The sequence below is a fragment of the Aethalodelphis obliquidens genome, unplaced genomic scaffold, assembly GCF_003676395.1.
Source record: "Aethalodelphis obliquidens isolate GAN/ISIS:26980383/991018 unplaced genomic scaffold, ASM367639v1 scaffold35, whole genome shotgun sequence".
Taxonomy (NCBI): domain Eukaryota; kingdom Metazoa; phylum Chordata; class Mammalia; order Artiodactyla; family Delphinidae; genus Aethalodelphis; species Aethalodelphis obliquidens.
In genome coordinates, this window is record NW_020837979.1 from 6,765,820 (window position 1) to 6,786,014 (window position 20,195).

General features: G+C 44.2%; 1 protein-coding gene across 3 annotated transcripts in view; it reads left to right on the forward strand.

Annotated features, from left to right (window-relative positions):
- AFF3 (ALF transcription elongation factor 3) overlaps window positions 1-20,195 on the forward strand; it is a 560,304-nt gene that overhangs the window by 463,460 nt on the left and 76,649 nt on the right. The window lies entirely within an intron of this gene.

Here is a 20,195-nt window from a genome sequence, read left to right on the forward strand (position 1 = left end):
TGTGTGTGTGTGTGTGTGTGTGTGTGTGTGTGTGTGTGTGTGTGTGTTTTAAAGAACCATCAGGAGGTAAAGATGAAGCTTTGTTTTCTCTCCACAAGTGAGGTTCTCACAGGGCTGGAAACAGCCGGAGGAGCTGTTCCCCTCAGCGGGCTGGCAGGCATCTCGGCATTGTCTAGCTACCACCGCCCCCCTCCCTTCCTTCCCAGCTCTCTTCTGTGGAATGAGCAATAATTGACTATGTAAACCAACTCAGTTCAGGGCTTCTCCAAGGTGAAACCTGTCACTTAGGCGAATTATCTGTGCTCATGGATGAAAAGCGTTTTCTCGATGGTGGCAGGCTGAGCCCAAGTGTTTTGATTTCAATTGAAAAGCCTTCCCCATGACAACCACACAAGCCTGTGGGCTCTAAGAGTGGCTGCCACGTGATCTTCTGGGGTTGCTTCTGGGATTCTCGCACAAGCTGATAACTGTACTGCTTCTGAGTCTGTTGGTAGAAAGAAGAGAGACTCCGGATCACAACACACTTAAAATCTGACACATTAATTCTTTTCCTCTACATATTTCTTTTTTCCCTTTGACTTTTCTTCTTCAGTGATTCCTTCAACAAAATGCATTGAGAAGCAAGAGAAAGCCCTCAGTTGACAATATTATGCCACTGCCAGTGGTGACGAGGTTTCTTTTTGGGGTGGTAAAAATGGTGTAAAATTAGATTATGGTGAAGACTTCACAACCCAGTAAATATACTAAAAACAACTGAATTGCATGCTTTAAATGGGTGAGCTTTATGGTATATAAATTACATTTCAATAATGCTACATATCTAGACACAAAATATCTTTATAGACTTTGGTAGAATGAATCAAGAACCATTTTTAAAAACATGGACTCCCACTGAAGACATGATTGTAGGTACAAAGACAAGTCATCAGAAGCTAGGACCGGTATATTCTAAGGCTTCTCCCCAAAAGATACAGGACTTTGTCCTGGGTAGAAAATGTGCATAGATTTTCATGATGAGCAATACTATTACCTTTGACATTTTCTGATCTTCTCTCAAAAACCCCTCCTGAAGCCCAATAATTATTAATTGACTACTAAGTTAGTATCTTAGCCCTTGTTCTTATATAACCACTTAGTGCAGATACTGTGAGGAAAAAATAGTTCATTCCCTAGAAACAGAAAAACAGAGGTTCCCATTATCCCTGCTCTTCTAACGAATTTCCCTGTCTTCAAACGTAACTGAGCATTTCCCTCTAAATCTTAACAGTTTTTCTGTTCACAATGGGAGGAACTCAGCGCCTTTCAAAGTAATGGGCTGACAGCAATGCAGTTGTGTAAAGCTACTTCTCTGTGCTTTTCCTGTTTTATATTTTCCATTAATTCAGGACCACTTGTGTATTTCTATGAGTGAGAAGTCTCTGTAATTGTTGGGCGATACAATTAAAAACCCTTCTTCAAAATAAGGACTTGTAACACCTACTGAATTAATTGGATTCATGTTTTCTAGTTTCTTCAATTAGAGAACGCTAACTTAACACATGACAGATGTCATTTTCTATCACATTACCTATTCTGTTGAATAAACTAGTCTTTTCTAGAAAATGAGGGATGCGGCTTTGGGTCCAGCCACCATATGACTTGCCTAAAATTCTGTCTGTCCCAAGAACGACCTCAAGTTGGGAAGGGAATTGAGTAGAAATTCCCCTCCAGGTTGTGCCCTTCCCAAGTAGAGATCTAACCCCAGTATCTCTGTCTACTTACAGTCTGGTGGTGATCTATCATACATTCATTAACGCAGACTCTACTGGTTTCCTAAACTCTTTTTTCAGCCCGTTATCACCTCTTGATTTAAAATTCCATAATGATTAGGCAGCAAAAGAAAGAGCACTTTTCAGGCCTTCAAAGCTGCTTCCTGAGTTCTGCGATTCTGGAGTTGGACAGAAAGCCCATGCTGGCTTGAGTCAGGCTACCATGTGACACTGAGGTATCCCACTGGTTTGCTCCTCTCTGGGCCCATGTCACTTCCATTTAACCTTATAACTGCCTAAGTACCTGGTGAACACAGGACGTGTGATCCAGGAGGAGAGCTGTTTTGTCTCAAGATGTACAACTTGATGATGAAATGGGATTCGCTTGACTGGGATTGTAGGGGCGATGTGAGTTTACACTGTAGGAAGCCAGTTGTCCTCTGCTTCCCCGTAAGAAAGCCGACCTTCGAGGCTTGGGGACCTGGCCTAATGGGACTAGATATAGGGAAAAGGGGTGTCGTTTCCCTCTATGAGGGCAGATAGAAATCTCATCCCCGTGGGGTGTCAGAGGGTAGAGGATATCCAGACATCTTCTGAAGGTCAGTCTTGTCTATCTTTTCATTGCTCCAGCTTCCTGGTTTCCAGGGGCATTCGAGCAGAAGTCTAGCATCTGACAGTTGGCGACTGTAATGGTTTAAAGTTCAGTGAGTCCTCAGTAGTCAATACGCAACCTTGATCAATTAAAACTCTGCTATTGCCATTGCTAAAATTTAAAAAGCATCTGTGGTCACTCCCATAGAGAACCTTTTGCCTTCTTTGAGTTTGAGCGATGGGCTTAGGTGATGGTTCAGCCGAAATAGCCCAAACACTCCACAGATCCAAACAGGATCACGACAGCGAGGCAGATGTGGGCTTTGGCCCAACTAACCCGTGCCACCTGCAGCAATGGGAAGGGTGTGTGAAGGTGGGATGGGGGCTTGGGTTTTGTTCTTTTCTACTGCTGCCTGTAGAACTTTTTATCCATCTGTTTTATGCCATCGAGAGGCAGCTGGCCTACCAGAGGCCTGCCAGTGCCCCAAATAACGAAAAAACAAGACACCAGGGCAGGAAGAGGTGACAAAATTCTCAGCAAGGTAAACCAATTACAAGAGAACCTCCCTTTGCAGAGGAGCATACTCCTTCTTTTTTTTTTTTTTTTGGTGGAAAGTAAAGTTGACTTTATTATGGATGCCGGCAACTGGGGGGAGGTGCAGACTCGTGTCCAAAGGCCGACTCGCTCCCCCTGACAACCAGCGGGCCAGAGCTTTCATAGGCAGAGGGAGCGGGCTACACGCAGAAACGGCACAGTCAGCTCTGACCGTCATCGAGAAATTGGTCATTGGTGGTCTGACCAGCACCATCTTGATTGTTTTAGGTACAGTTAGCCTTCAGTTCCCGGGTCGGTTTGTTCCCATTTCCTTGAGGCCAGTTCTCGGAATTGTGGCAGCCTGTGTCATGGCTACAGCCTGGTCATCGTGTAGTTAACTTCTTCCACCTGGTGAGGGTTTCAGTACCTGTAAGACAGCTCACAGGATGTGGCTCAGAATATTCTCCAGAGCCCTTGAGAGGGAACTAAATGTCCTTGACTTTGCTTACTGACTAAACTGTTATCGTTTTGTCCTGCTTGACTGCTTTTCTTTGCTTCTACATTTTCTCACTTCTCTGATTAAACTTATTCTTTGGCTAAAGTTTTTACGCAGACAAAAGACAGGAGGATATGGGGGTGGGGGAAGGACCATAGGGTCCTGTTTCATTGCACTCCCCATTGCCCTCTCCCCTGGCAAATGCCAAACCACTTTCTCTCTGTGAATTTGCCTCTTTGGGGTATTTCATATAAATGGAATCCTGCAAAATGCACTCGTTTGTGTTTGGCTTCTTTCACTGAGCGTGTTTTCAAGGTTTATCTGTGTTGTGGCATGTACTAGTACTTCATTCCTTTTTTTTCTTTTGAGATGTCTTATCAATTAATTTATTCTATATTGCCAGTGTAATTTTTTTTAATTTAATTTTTTTATACAGCAGGTTCTTATTAGTTATCCATTTTATACATATTAGTGTATATATGTCAATCCCAATCTCCCAATTCATCCCAACATCACCCCCCACCACCACCACTTCCCCCCACTTGGTGTCCATACATTTGTTCTCCACATCTGTGTCTCAACTGCTGCCCTGCAAACCCGTTCATCTGTACCATTTTTCTAGGTTCCACATATATGTGTTAATATACGATATTTGTTTTTCTCTTTCTGACTTAACTTCACTCTGTATGACAGTCTCTAGATTCATTCATGTCTCTACAAATGATCCAATTTCATCCTTTTTATGGCTGAGTAATATTTCATTGTGTATATGTACCACATCTTCTTTATCCATTCATCTGTCGATGGGCATTTAGGTTGCTTCCCTGACGTGGTTATTGTAAACAGTGTTTTGTGAACATTGGGGTGCATATGTCTTTTTGAATTATGGTTTTCTCTGGGTGTATGCCCAGTAGTGGGATTGCTGGGTCATATGGTAATTCTATTTTTAGTTTTTTAAGGAACCTCCATGCTGTTCCCGGTGGTGACTATATCAGTTTCATTCCCACCAACAGTGCAAGAGGGTTCCTTTTCTCCATACCCTCTCCAGCATTTGTTGTTTGTAGATTTTCTGAAGATGCCCATTCTAACCAGTGTGAGGTGATACCTCATTGTAGTTTTGATTTGCATTTCTCTAATAATTAGTGATGTTGAGCAGCTTTTCACGTGCTTCTTGGCCATCTGTATGTCTTCTTTGGAGAAATGTCTATTTAGGTCTTCTGCCCATTTTTTGATTGGGTTCTTTATTTTTTTAATATTGAGCTGCATGAGTTGTTTATATATTTTGGAGATTAATCCTTTGTCTGTTGATTTGTTTGCAAATATTTTCTCCCATTCTGAGGATTGTCTTTTTATCTTGTTTGTAGTTTCCTTTGCTTTGCAAAAGCTTTTAAGTTTCATTAGGTCCCTTTTTTTTTACTTTTGTTTTTATTTCCATTACACTAGGAGGTGGATCAAAAATGATCTTGCTGTGATTTATGTTAAAGAGTGTTCTTCCTATGCTTTCCTCTAAGAGTTTTATAGTGTCCAGTCTTACATTTAGGTCTTTAATCCATTTTGAGTTTATTTTTGTGTATGGTGTTAGGGAGTGTTCTAACTTCATTCTTTTACATGTAGCTGTCCAGTTTTCCCAGCACCACTTATTGCAGAGGCTGTCTTTTCTCCATTGTACATCGTTGCCTCCTTTGTTATAGATTAGTAGACCGTAGGTGTGCGGGTTTATCTCTGGGCTTTCTATCCTGTTCCATTGATCTATATTTCTGTTTTTGTGACAGTACCATATTGTTTTGATTGCTGTAGCTTTGTAGTATAGTCTGAAGTCAGGGAGTCTGATTCCTCCAGCTCCGTTTTTTTTCCTCAAGACTGCTTTGGCTATTTGGGGTCTTTTCTGTCTCCATACAAATTTTAAGACTTTTTTCTTCTAGTTCTGTAAAAAATGCCATTGGTAATTTGATAGGGATTGCATTGAATCTGTAGATTGCTTTGGGTAGTATGGTCATTTTTACAATATTGATTCTTCCAATCCAAGAACATGGTTTATCTCTCCATCTGTTTGTATCATCTTTAATTTCTTTCATCAATGTCTTACAGTTTTCTGCATACAGGTCTTTTGTCTCCCTAGGTAGGTTTATTCCTAGGTATTTTATTCTTTTTGTTGTAGTGGTAAATGGGAATGTTTCCTTAATTTCTCTTTCAGATTTTTCATCATTAGTGTATAGGAATGCAAGAGATTTCTGTGCATTAAGTTTGTATCCTGCTACTTTACCAAATTCATTGATTAGCTCTAGTAGTTTTCTGGTAGCATCTTTAGGATTCTCTATGTATAATACCATGTCATCTGCAAACAGTGACAGTTTTACTACTTCTTTTCCAATTTGTATTCCTTTTATTTCTTTTTTCTTCTCTGATTGCCATGTCTAGGACTTCCAAAACTATGTTGAATAGTAGTGGTGAGAGTGGACATCCTTGTCTGTTCCTGATCTGAGAGGAAATGCTTTCAGTTTTTCACCATTGAGAATGATGTTTGCTGTGGGTTTGTCATATATGGGCTTTATTGTGTTGAGGTAGTTTCCCTCTATGCCCTCTTTCTGGAGAGTTTTTATCATTAATGGGTATTGAATTTCGTCAAAAACTTTTTCTGCATCTATTGAGATGATCATATGGTTCTTATTCTTCAATTTGTTAATATGGTGTATCACATTGATTGATTTGTGTATATTGAAGAATCCTTGCATCCCTGGGATAAATCCCACTTGATCATGGTGTATGATCATTTTAATATGTTGTTGGCTTCTGTTTGCTAGTATTTTGTTGAGGATTTTTGCATCTATATTCATCAGTGATATTGGTCTGTAATTTTCTTTTTTTGTAGTAGCTTTGTTTGGTTTTGGTATCAGGGTGATGGTGGCCTCATAGAATGAGTTTGGGAGTGTTCCTTCCTCTGCCCATAGAATGAGTTTGGGAGTGTTCCTTCCTCTGAAGTTTTTTTGGAAGAGTTTGAGAAGGATGGGTGTTAGCTCTTCTCTAAATGTTTGATAGAATTCACCTGTGAAGCCATCTGGTCCTGGACTTTTGTTTGTTGGAAGATTTTTAATCACAGTTTCAATTTCATTACTTGCTATTGGTCTGTTCATATTTTCTGTTTTTTCCTGGTTCAGTCTTGGAAGGTTATACCTTTCTAAGAATTTATCAGTTTCTTCCAGGTTGTCCATTTTATTGGCATACAGTTGCTTGTAGTAGTCTCTTATGATGCTTTGTATTTCTGCAGTGTCTGTTGTAACTTCTCCTTTTTCATTTCTAATTTTATTGCTTTGAGTCCTCTCTTGATGAGTCTAGCTAGAAGTTTATCAATTTTGTTTATCTTCTCAATGAACCAGCTTTTCGTTTTATTGATCTTTGCTATTGTTTTCTTTGTTTCTATTTCATTTATTTCTGCTCTGATCTTTATGACTTCTGTCCTTCTGCTAACTTTGGGTTTTATTTGTTCTTCTTTCTCTAGTTCCTGTACGTGTAAGGTTAGATTTTTTATTTGGGATGTTTGTTGTTTCTTGAGGTAGGCTTGTATAGCTATAAACTTCCCTCTAATAACTGCTTTTGGTGCATCCCATAGGTATTGGATTGTCGTGTTTTCGTTGTCATTTGTCTCTAGGTATTTTTTGATTTCCTCTTTGATTTCTTCAGTGATCTCTTGGTTATTTAATAACGTATTGTTTAGCCTCCGTGTGTTTGTGTTTTTTACATTTTTTTCCCTGTAATTTATTTCTAATCTCATAATGTTGTGGTCAGATAAGATGCTTGGTATGATTTCAATTTTCTTAAATTTACTGAGGCTTGATTTGTGACCCAAGATGTGGTCTATCCTGGAGAATGTTTCATACGCACTTGAGAAGAAAGTGTAATCTGCTGGTTTTGGATGGAATGTCCTATAAATATCAATTAAATCTATCTGGTGTATTGTGACATTTAAAGCTTGTGTTTCCTTATTAATTTTATGTTTGGATGATCTGTCCATTGGTGTAACTGAGGGGTTAAAGTTCCCTACTATTATTGTGTTACTGTCGATTTCCTCTTTATAGCTGTTAGCAGTTGCCTTATGTATTGAGGTGCTCCTGTGTTGGGTGCATATATATTTATAACTGTTATATCTCCTTCTTGGATTGATCCCATGATCATTATGTAGTGTCCTTCCTTGTCTCTTGGAACATTCTTTATTTTAAAGTCTATTTTGTCTGATATGAGTATAGCTACTCCCGCTTTCTTTTGATTTCCATTTGCATGGAATATCTTTTTCCATTCCCTCACTTCCAGTCTGTATGTGTCCCTAGGTCTGAAGTGGGTCTCTTGTAGACAGCATATATATGAGTCCTGTTTTTGTATCCATTCAGCAAGCTGTGTCTTTTGGTTGGAGCATTTAATCCATTCACATTTAAGGTGATTATCGATATGTATGTTCCTATTACCATTTTCTTAATTGTTTTAGGTTTGTTTTTGTAGGTTCTTTTCTTCTCTTGTGTTTCCCACTTAGAGAATTTCCTTTAGCATTTGTTGTAGAGCTGGTTTGGTGGTGCTGAATTCTCTTAGCTTTTGCTTGTCTGTAAAGACAAGAGAACTTTTGATTTCTCTGTCGAATCTGAATGAGATTCTTAGCCGATAGAGTAATCTTGGTTGTAGGTTCTTCCCTTTCATCACTTTAAATATGTCATGCCACTCCCTTCTGGCTTGTAGAGTTTCTGCTGAGAAATCAGCTGTTAACCTTATGGGAGTTCCCTTGTATGTTATTTGTCATTTTCCCTTGCTGCTTTCAATAAATTTCCTTTGTCTTTAATTTTTGCCAATTTGATTACTATGTGTCTCGGTGTGTTTCTCCTTGGGTTTATCCTGTATGGGACTCTCTGTGCTTCCTGGACTTGGGTGGCTATTTCCTTTCCCATGTTCAGGATGTTTTCAACTATGATCTCTACAGATATTTTCTCGGGTCCTTTCTCTCTTCTCCTTCTGGGACCCCTATGATGCGAATGTTGTTGCGTTTAGTGTTGTCCCAGAGGACTCTTAGGCTGTCTTCATTTCTTATCATGCTTTTTTCTTTATTCTGTTTTGCAGCAGTGAATTCCACCATTCTGTCTTCCAGGTCACTTATCCATTTTTCTGCCTCAATTATTCTGCTGTTGATTGTTTCCAGTGTATTTTTCATTTCAGTTATTGTATTGTTCATCTCTGTTTACTTGTCCTTTAATTCTTCTAGGTCTTTGTTAAACATTTCTTGCATCTTCTCAATCTTTGCCTCCATTCTTTTTCCAAGGTCCTGAATCATCTTCACTATCATTATTCTGAATTCTTTTTCTGGAAGGTTGCCTATCTCCACTTCATTTAGTTGTTTTTCTGGGGTTTTATCTTGTTCCTTCATCTGGTACATAGTCCTCTGCCTTTTCATCATGTCTGTCTTTCTGTGAATGTGTTTTTCATTCCATAGGCTGCAGGATTGTAGTTCTTCTTGCTTCTGCTGTCTGCCCTCTGGTGGATGAGGCTGTCTAAGAGGCTTGTGCAAGTTTCCTGATGGGAGGGACTGGTGGTGGGTAGAGCTGGGTGTTGCTCTGGTGGGCAGAGCTCTATAAAACTTTAATCTGCTTGTCTGCTGATGGGTGGGGCTGAGTTTCCTCCCTGTTGGTTGTTTGGCCTGAGAGGACCCAAACCTGGAGCCCACCCTGGCTCTTTGGTGGGGCTAATGGCAGACTCTGGGAGGGCTCATGCCAAGAAGTACTGACCAGAACTTCTGCTGCCAGTGTCCTTGTCCTCACGGTGAGACACAGCCACCCCCACCTCTGCAGGACACCCTCCAACACTAGCAGGTAGGTTGGGTTCAGTCTCCTATGGGGTCACTGCTCCTTCCCCTGGGTCCCGATGCACACAGTACTTTGTGTGTGCCCTCCAGGAGTGGAGTCTCTGTTTCCCCCAGTCCTGTCAAAGTCCTGCAGTCAAATCCCGCTAGCCTTCAAAGTCTGATTCTCTGGGAATTCCTCCTCCCGTTGCCGGACCCCCAGGTTGGGAAGCCTGACGTGGGGCTCAGAACGTTCACTCCAGTGGGTGGACTTCTGTGGTATAAGCGTTCTCCAGTTTGTGAGTCACCCGCCCAGCGGTTGTGGGACTTGATTTTATTGTGATTGCGCCCCTCCTGCCGTCTCATTGCGGCGTCTCCTTTGTCTTTGGATGTGGGGTATCTTTTTTTTCTTTTTCGGTACGCGAGCCTCTCACTGTTGTGGCCTCTCCCATTGTGGAGCACAGGCTCCGGACGCGCAGGGTCAGCGGCCATGGCTCACGGGCCCAGCCACTCCGCGGCATGTGGGATCTTCCCGGACCGGGGCACGAACCTGCGTCCCCTGCATCGGCAGGCAGACTCTCAACCACTGCGCCACCAGGGAAGCCCTGGGGTATCTTTTTTGGTGAGTTCCAGTGTCTTCCTGTCGATGATTGTTCAGCAGCTAGTTGTGATTCCATCGCTCTCGCAAGAGGGAATTAGCGCACGTCCTTCTACTCCGCCATCTTGAACCAGTCTCTCCCATTCTCCTTATTCACACCTTATGATGTGCCTCTCACGTGTCTGTTCTCTGTACATATTATTGCACTAGATGGGGTAGAGAGAGGCAGAGAAGAACTGGGATAAATGGGCTTTGTGGGTCATTTCTAAAGGTGAGTCTTTGGTATCGACACTGCCGCATCACAAGTAGTGTGGAGAATATGCAGAGTGCCGTGAGGAGAAGGCAGGATATGTGTGCAGCATGTGAAGTGCCTCTGAAAACCATTAACTTCCCTTCCCGAGTAGTAAATAGTAGATAACTGTGATCAAAAAAGGGTTCGTGTGATTTATCAAGCTGAGCGACTGTGCATCTGCAGAAGAGCCGGAGGTCAGTCTTGAAATCCAGAGCAAAGGGAACACTAGGCAATCGCCAGGTCTAAGAAGTTAATCATCCCCTTGGACCGCTTGCATCTGTCTCAGAGCGACAGAACTGCTGCAGAGCGAGCAGGGATGCTTTATAGCCACAGATCAGGAATTAATATTTTCTGTGAACCCTCCAGCATCATTTTCAGTAACGTGGGTTTTATAAAAATGCAGCATAATTTCATATGAATAAATCACATTCGGCTAGAAAGATGAGAAGCTGGGGGGAAAAAATTGTGCTTGACTTTAATGGAAAAACAAAAAAAGGAACGAGCAAGAAAGCCAACATGAAAACAGTTGTTGAAGCCATGGCCCTGGGAGGGTGCAAATGGCCGTGTGGTTAACTTGTACGTATAATCATCTTCCGAAATGTCAGCCTGTGACTCCAGAAACGGCTACATTTTTACAGCCTTGGAGATGCATCACCAGACTGTAACCTGTCTGCCCATCTGGCGATATCTCAGGTCCAGGATCCATTTATGCTGGAATCCAAACAACTGCCATTGATTTATTCATTTGTGCCGCGAGGCTTGACTGAACGTGTCCTGTGTGCACAGCGGGCACTGGGCTGGTGCAGGTGGGCAGTGGTAGGAAGCAGCCATCCCTCTGCTCGTGGCCTCCCCGACCACGGCTTTGCGGAGAGAAAGCCCTTGTTAGCCTCGTGCGTCTGCTCACCTCAATTTCGCCCTTCCTCAAATAAACCTCACCCGTCACATCTCCTCTTCCCATTAGGGAGAATATAATGAAATTAAGTAAGTGAGGAATCATGTAAAATGAAGTGAGTGTGACCTGTGTCTGGAAGCGGGGCTGGAAATGAATGGCCCCACGACCAGCGGGGAGGGCAGGGTAGGCATCTGATGGCAGGGAGGGGGCTTTGCGTTCAGCCTCGTCTTCCTGACCTGTCGACACGTGGACCTGAGCCAAGCCGAGGGAACATGCTGGGAGTGGCCACCAGAGCCGAAGGGTGTCTTTCCAGGTCACATTTTACATACTGTCCCTGAAGTCTGAAGAAGAAAGTCACAGTTGCCCGGCACTGGTAATGGTTGGCCTCTTCTCTAAGGGTCCAAAAAGGGGGCTTGGGGGACTTTTAAGAAAGTTTCAAATTTCAAGCTTGGAAGATGACAAGGTAGCAGGAGGACATGTATCAGCCCCACCTTCGAGACCCACAATGGTCTCCAGTCTCTCCAGTGCAGGGGCTTCTGATGATGAAGTCTTTTTGGTAAAACTTTTTAAAAGAGCTTTAGAGTTTAGAAGCCCTATCTCATTGGCTATCTCATTTTATGATCCCACAATAACCCTATGAGATAGAAAGGACCCATTTTACAGATAAGAAAACTGAGCTTGAGACAGGTGATGGACTCACCCCAGGTCACAGGGTAGCAAGTGGCAGAGCTGGGACTAGACTCCAGGTCCTCTGACTCGTGTGGAGTAGAATTCTCTCGTCCCCATCACGCAGCAAGGAAACAGGCTTGGATGGGGTCAGAGGCAGGTGGTTCAGGCCACATTTTATATTGTAACAAATAGCTTAGTCTGTACTAATACTTTGTTTCTACTAGTAGTTATAATAATCCGTACATTTCTTGCCTAGCTATCTTTTTATCCCTAGCACCTAGCACAGTTCCTGGCAGTTAGGAGACACAAAAAGTTATTTGATGAATGAAAGAAAACAATGAACAAATGAATGAGTGAATCAGAACCCATGTTTTGTGGTTAAGCAATGGCAAATTTGGGCTTAAAATAGAAAATAGATTTCTGAAACTATGGCTGTCCGCCATTGCAGCAGACCATCTCAGGAGGCAGAGTTTGACGGTCAGGGACTTAAAAAAAGGTTAGTACAGCAGTGGCGTGTAGGTGCACCACCAAGCATTTCACATGCATCACTTATCATTAATCCTCACGATAACCCACTCAGCCAGGAAGGAGGAATTCAATATTAGGGCCTTAAAGAGATGAACATTTATTTTGTTTCATTTTCCAAACACCCTCCCTAGAATCCTAGTGAATCTGGGTTTACAGAGACATGTAACCGACCAACAGTCTTACGGCTGTAAAGCTGCCGCATGGCCCGTCTGCCTCTAGCAGATGCTCTTAGCAGCTTCAGTAACATCCTCCCATCCCATCAAGTTATAAAGAGATCACTGTCCCTGGGGGGATGCAGGTAGACCCGAAGCCCTCTCAGAGCAGAGCAAGGGGCGCGGGGAGGGGGCATTTGAAGTAACGTGTAAAGGAGGGGAGCATCAGGGGACCCAAGAGTGGAAAGGGGAAGAACGGCTTTCTACGCAGACAGAACGAGCACCCTGAGCAAGGGAAGGCTGGGGGTCAACAGGGGCAGCAGGCCCTTCGTTCCCCTGGGGTGTGGGCATCCAGAGGGATAGGGGTCTGGGAGCCAGCTCTCCACACCCCCCCTCCCAGTGCAGGAGGCAGGGGAGCCCGGCTTCCCTCAAACGTGGGATCAAGCCTCATCTTCCACGGAAACCTTAACTAACCAACTACCCTGACTCCTACGGTCCTGTTCCATCACTACCTCGTGGAATTGCTGACATAGACCTGCTTCCGCCCTCTGCTCACTTTATGTGTTTATGTGTGTTCTCATCAGTGGGTGGAGAACAGGAGCCTCATCGTGAATATTAGGTAATACTGTATACGGAATGACTGCTCAGATGTAAGCTATTGTATATAGGATGGATAAACAAGGTCCTACCGTATAGCACAGGGAAATATATTCAATATCCTATTGAATAGTGGAAAGAGTATTAAAGGATGACTTTTCCAGGTGAGTGAAGTAAGATGCTTCATAGTGGAAAAGAGTATTAAAAAAGCATGGAAAAGAGTATTAAAAAAGCATGTGTAATATATATGGAATCTAAAAAAAAAAAAAAAAAAAGGTTCTGAAGAACCTAGGGGCAGGACAGGAATAAAGACGCAGACATAGAGAATGTCTGACATAGAGAATGTTGAGGACATGGGAAGGGGGAAGGGTAAGCTGGGACGAAGTGAGAGAGTGGCATGGACATATATACACTACCAAATGTAAAATAGATAGCTAGTGGGAAGCAGCCGCATAGCACAGGGAGATCAGCTCGGGGCTTTGTGACCACCTAGAGGGGTGGGATAGGGAGGGTGGGAGGGAGACTCAAGAGGGAGGAGATACGGGGATATATGTATATGTATAGCTGATTCACTTTGTTATAAAGCAGAAACTAACACACCGTTGTAAAACAATTATACTCCAATAAAGATGTTTTAAAAAAAAGCATGTGTATATGTATAACTGAATCACTTTGCTGTACAGGAGAAATTAACACAACATTATAAATCACCTATACTTCAACTAAAAAAAAAAAAAGAAGAAAGAATGCTCAATAATGACTTACTCAATGCCTTTCAAACATGAAAGACTAAGAATTCAAATTATGCCACTCATCTCTGCTGCCATGATAAGGAGGGGGAAAAATGCCAAACCTCTGGTCCAGCTTTCCCTAATCTCTTCGCTTTTTTACAAGACGTCATGAAGCAAGCATGGGATTTTGAATCCTTGAGCTTGGGCTGGAACTTACTTTGGGCAAAGTATTTATACATCTGAGTCTGAACTCTCACAATTGCATAAACAGGATGGTGATAATGTCCTCCTTGTTAGGTTTATGGACAGATTAAATGAGGCGATAAATAGAAAAAGTGCTTTGTTAATCTATCCATACGATAGTAATTACTCTATTACATCACTAAGAAAATCTACTCATCAAGGTTCCATGAGGTACTCTTTAAGTCCTGCCAGGAAGCTTAAAAACAAAGAGAGGAAAATATGACAGAGTGGATTTAATTTATGAAACCATGAATAACTAATAGTATGGAGCGTGTTTTTTACCTTGACATTATAGAAAAATGAATATCAACAAAGCCCAAGAACTATACCTTACTATTGCTCGTTCCATCCCTACTTTGTAATAGGTTCTAATCTAGCCTGTTCTCCCATCAAAGCCTAACTGTGGGTCTCTGGGTCCTGGGTAAGTTCACCTCGACCCCTGAGGAGGCAGCAACCCGTGCCTCCTGTGTCAGCATCTTACTTCACTCACCTGGAAAAGTCATCCTGGGTCATTTCCAGACACCTTTTCCAGCTGATCCCTGAAGAATTGGATTCATCTTATTATTTCCAAAGTAAATCATCATTATTTCAAAAGCAAGCAATGACTCTCAGATAACATGGGAGATCCCTGGTAGAGATCTGTTTGGGGGCCCTGTTAAGAGAGAAGAACGCTAACTGAGCCTCTGTGTGAGCTCTCTTCTCTAACGGGGCCAGTGGTACCCATGGACATTTACAGAAGTGGACACACTCTCCTTACTGCTTCTTCTTAACTGCCACCTAAGTGTCCCCGACCGCTGGGCCTGCGCGTCCGGAGCCTGTGCTCCACAACGGGAGGGGCCACAACAGTGAGAGGCCCGCGTACCGAAAAAAAAAAAAATCTTTCATTCACTAAAAAAGAAATTTAAGGAATGGTAGTGGTGACAGCTGCACAACGATGTGAATATATTTAATGCCACCAAATTTTTCACTTAAAAACGGGTAAAATCATAAATTTTGTATGTGTATTTGCCACAGTAAAAAAGAAAAAATGAGTACATCTCTGCACGTACTAATATCCCCAGGTCTTCAGGATGGTCCCTTCTCTCAAATGTCTAGCATGGGAAGCAGGCGTCTCTCTCCCAGGTTTGAGGTGCTAGGTTCCAGCCTGGAGATTTCTTCCTTCCTTCCTTCTCTGCTAGCAGAGGTGCCTCTGGTATCCTGCGCTGGGGAGACCCACCATCCCTCCCCTGCTCTTGTTACTGACCCAGATCCCTGGACTCTTTAATCAACAGAAGTTGATAAGATGACAGACAAGAAATTCAGGCAGGGCTTCACTGGGACTCGTGCTGCAGCACAAGGAAGCAAAAACCAGTAACAGGTGCCCTTGCTCGCTCCCCGAGGAGAGGGGACGAGCTGGTCTGTTAGGTGGGGTGAAAGTAGGGGTGGATCTGTGGGTGGGGGCCGGAGGCGGGGCTTAGGTGGTCTGCCCACCCGCTTGGTGGTGTCATGTGCAGGGATCGTGTGCAAGGACCGTGCTTTTGCTCCGACAGCTCAGAAGTGGCACTTGGTTTGTGGCCTCTTGGTATCTTACTGTTCCTAACTGCCCTGCCTGTGCATGCGCGCAGTTATTTTTAGTCCCTCATAGTTCCTTTGTATTCTGCTCTGGAGGAGATGTTTGTCCAGGTGCAAGCACTGCAGCCAAGGGTCCCAGGTCCCAGCCCACCTCCCTCCTGTCGCCAGGGACCTGCGGCTGCAGAAGAGCCAGGCTCACTGTCCACACCACCTGGTTTAACCAGCCTCAGGAAAGGGACCAGAGGAACAAGACACCCCATGGATGGAGTGACCTAACAGTTAGGACCACCCCTTAGGTTACTAGCTTGGACCTGTTACCGTGCACACGGTGTTCCTCTCTTCTGGACTCGTTCCTTCAGACTAAGTTGATAGAGCTGCCAGTGGTAGAATATTTAAATAACAGAACTGGAGTTGTTTTTGCTGGAAGGCTTTGTCCCTGTGTGTTACCCCTTTTGAACACTGTGTTGCATCACTGCTAGACCAAGGACGATGGTAGCGTGTATGTCTGATGTTTGTTGTTCACTTAAGTTTTAATGCATCCCCCCAATTTTTTTTATTTTATTTTATTTTTTTTTGCGGTACACGGGCCTCTCACTGTCGTGGCCTCTCCCGTTGTGGAGCACAGGCTCCAGACGCGCAGGCTCAGCGGCCATGGCTCACGGGCCCAGCTGCTCCACGGCATGTGGGATCTTCCCGGACCGGGGCACGAACCTGTGACCCCTGCATCGGCAGGCGGACTCCCAACCACTGCACCACCAGGGAAGCCCCCCCCAAAATTTTTAATGTATCCAATACATGAGACATCTCCAAGTTAAAGTTAAGAGAAATAAAAGACTGTGTAATGAGCATAGTTTTCAATATTTCTCAATGCTGCCTCTTCCTTTTTAAAAATATATATTGCTGGAGACACTACTCGGAAAAGATCCCTGGTGTTCTCCTTACTTGCTGCAAGTAGTAAATCTTTCCTTTTCTTAAAAAGAAATATATACACACACACACAGTATTTATATATATATATATATATATATATACATATTTATATATAAACATATTTGTTTATATATCTGAAGTGGAATTATGCCTGTACATTCTTGAATAACTACTTAGATTGAATTAAGCACTTGCTGTCCTGCACTGAATGTGTTGATGATTGGTTATTAGTGGTCAGTTCTATTCAAATATTTAAACTGATTACACATGAAGATATAATGCAGTCTCCCCCGCGTTCCCCCTTTTTAAACTTTGCATTCACACTGACTCAGATCTGGGAAACTGAACTGAACGTAAAATAAACCCAAGAGCAACCAATCATATATTTTACAGGAAAAAATTCACAAAAGGTGCATATTTAATACCCATGTATATTTCTTAACACACTGAGGCCACTGTCTGTAGCTCTTTCACTGGTGTCTGTGCCTTTAGTAAACGGAGGGCAGCTGGAGGAACATTTCTCGTGGGGTGGGTAGTTTTAAAACGAATAGATTAGTGGTGTTTTTTGTTTTGTTTTGTTTAAAACCAAACTACTTAGCTGCTTTTGATGAAAGTTTATTTAAATCGGGACACCACAACTGTTTTTTGTTTTGTTTTGTTTTGAATCTCCTTTTAGTGGAGAAAACTGGCCAAAGCCCTGGAGCCTTCTTTCTCTGCGTTAAGAGCCTTTCAGGCCAGCACCTCTCCATCCCCCTTATTCCCTCCCAGACAGTCCCACCCAGGCCAGTTCGCTCTGGGGATGCTGAGCCAGCTGGAGCGAGCTGCCCATCCTGCTGCTAACTCTGGGCACGGGGCCGGCCCCTCCGCCTCCGACCCTTCACCACTTGCCTCCCGTGACTCGGGCCTCTGGCGTCCTCCGGAGGCAGCCTTGGGCCAGCATTGGCAGGCTGGCCCGCTGGCTCCATTGCGTATTGGAGCCTGATGAGCTCCCCTGCTGGTGTTGAAAGGTTAACGTGCCCCCCCGGAGGGCAGCAGGCTGACCTTTCCCGCGCTGGCTGCCGGGCCAGCTGCCATACCGGATCCTCCCGTTGGCCGGCAGAACACGGCGCCCACCTCTGCCCTCATCAGCCGGCATGGGAGCCCGGCCATCTGCACCCCTGTTATTCGGGGTCTGCCATCTAACCTGAGCAGATTCCTGAAGCTTGCCTCCCCTCCCTGTAATTCTCTGTGGCCTTGAGTTTCACACGCTGCCTGGTACCCGCTGCCATCCTGAGAGACAGCATTCGGTATGTCAACGCTCATTAATTAATTACAGGTCAGTTGGGTTAAATATTGAAACCACACCAACTCCTTGGGAAGGGAAAGGCCATGGCCCCTTTTCCCATCTCACAGACCAGGTCCGCCTGCTTGCTGGCCCTGCTCCACTAACTGGATGGGGCCCCCAGAAGCCCAGCCCAGGCCTGGAGTCCAGAGACCCCACTTGACCTCCCTGTGGCCCCATTTGCCCTGTTCATGGCCAGGGAGCCTCTTTAGGCCATGGTTCCTCATCTTAAAATGAAGATATAACCCCTGTTCAGCCAGCCCAACCCTGGTGCCAGTGGGAGGGAAGGCGGATAGAATGTGTGAAGGCCCTGTCGGCCATGGACGCTACACAGGCACGGAGAATTGGGGTATTTATTAGTTTTTGCAGGGCTGTGTGAAGGAGGTCCCGTTTTCTTTGAGTCATTGCCCAGCCACTGAACTATTTGATAGAATTCTGAAAGGACAGCCAAGTGGGCCTTTGGTGTGGTTGCAAGATGAGCACAAAGCTGAATGATACCCCAGCCCTCTGACAGGGGCCCGTGGTCTTCAGGGTCACCCCCAGGCCTCCAAGAGTCTCATGGCTACCACACCCTGTCCTGTGCTGGGACTTGATGTCATAATCCCACTTCATCCCCCCGACTGCCCTCTGGGGTAGGTGTCATTGTCCCTGCTTTCCACACTGGGAAACTGAGGCCTGGAGGATGGAGTCATGTGCCCAAGGTGGCTAGAGCCCAGGTTTTTGGGCAGCAGTGTGGCCTTGCAGACCGAGCGGGTGGCGAAGGGCCTCATCCTTGCTCTGCCTACAGAATCCCCTTGAAACAGGACAAAACCCAGCCTGCCGCAGCCTTGCACTCACGACACAGGCCTGAGCACCGCATGTGGGGCCACGAGCTGCCCTTGCCCTTGCCCGTGTGTCAGAGCGGAGGCACGTTTAATCACCTTTCATCTTTGTCCGCTTCACGTTTGAATGTAAAACAGGAATGACCGCACAGCCACGAAGGATCCTGCTGGGGGCTTGCGTGTTAGGACAGACCTCATCCAGTTCTGTTCTCTCCAAGAAAGTACTTCTAGGCATCTCAGCCATCCTTCTGTGCTCTGTGCTTAAAATAGAAGATGGCAGAAAACTTGAGAAGCGCTATGGTCGTGCTTAGATGGACTTATACGATGAGGAAAAGAGAGCCAAGCCAGCATGATTGCCTAAGACATATTTCTTGAAGATTTTTTTTCCTTCCAACTGGCTGGAGAAATATTAGCTATTCACTAACATTTCAAAATGAAGGCCAAATTTTGCTCACATCCCTACAGCAGCTCTGTGCCCCTGTGAGTCTTTAAAATGTAAACCTGCCCATATGTTGTTCCTTTGCTCACCGGTCGTCCTGACTTCCTTGCCTCATTCAAGTGAGGCAAAGCCTCTGGGTAGTGGAGACCACAGGGGCTCTTTCTGGGTGTCAGAAGGGATGTCACACCCACAAGGGCTTAATTTCCAAAATATACAAACAGTGCATACAAATAAATAACAAAAACAACCCAATCAAAAATTGGGCAGAAGATCTAAATAGACAGTTTTCCAAGGAAGACATACAGATGGCTAATAGCCACATGAAAAGATGCTCAACATCACTAATTATTAGAGAAATGCAAATCAAAACTACCATGAGGTATCACCTCACACTGGTCAGAATGGCCATCATTTAAAAGTCTACACAGGGGGCTTCCCTGGTGGCGCAGTGGTTAAGAATCGGCCTGCCAATGCAGGGGACACGGGTTCGAGCCCTGGTCCTGGAAGATCCCACATGCTGTGGAGCAGCTAAGCCCGTGCACCACAACTACTGAGCCTGCATGCCGCAACTGCTGAAGCCCACGCACCTGGAGCCTGTACTCCGCAACAAGAGAAGCCACCACAATGAGAAGCCCGTGCACTGCAACGAAGAGTAGCCCCCACTCACTGCAGCTAGAGAAAGCCCACGTGCAGCAACAAAGACCCAACACAGCCAAAAATAAAAACAAATAAATAAATTTTAAAAATAAATAAATAAAAAATGAAAGTCTACACAGGAATTCCCTGGCCATCCAGTGGTTAGGACTTGGTGCTTTCACTGCCGAGGACCCAGGTTCAATCCCTGGTGGGGGAACTAAGATCCCACAAACTACGTGGCTCGGCCAACAGAAAAATAAATAAATAAAATAAAAGTTTACAAATAATAAATGCTGTAGAGGGTGAGGAGAAAAGGAAACCCTCCTACACTCTTGGTGGGAATGTAAACTGGTGCAGCCACTATAGAGAACAGTATGGAAGTTCCTTTAAAAACTATAAAAATAGTATGTTCTTGCATACCATATGATCTTACAATCCTACTTCTCAGCATATATCCGGAGAAAACTCTTAATTCGAAAAGACACGTGCACCCCTGTGTTCACAGCAGCACTACTTACAATAGCCAAGATGTGGAAGCAACCTAAATGTCCATCGACAGATGAGTGGATAAAGAAGATGTGGTACATATATACACACTGGAATATTACTCAGC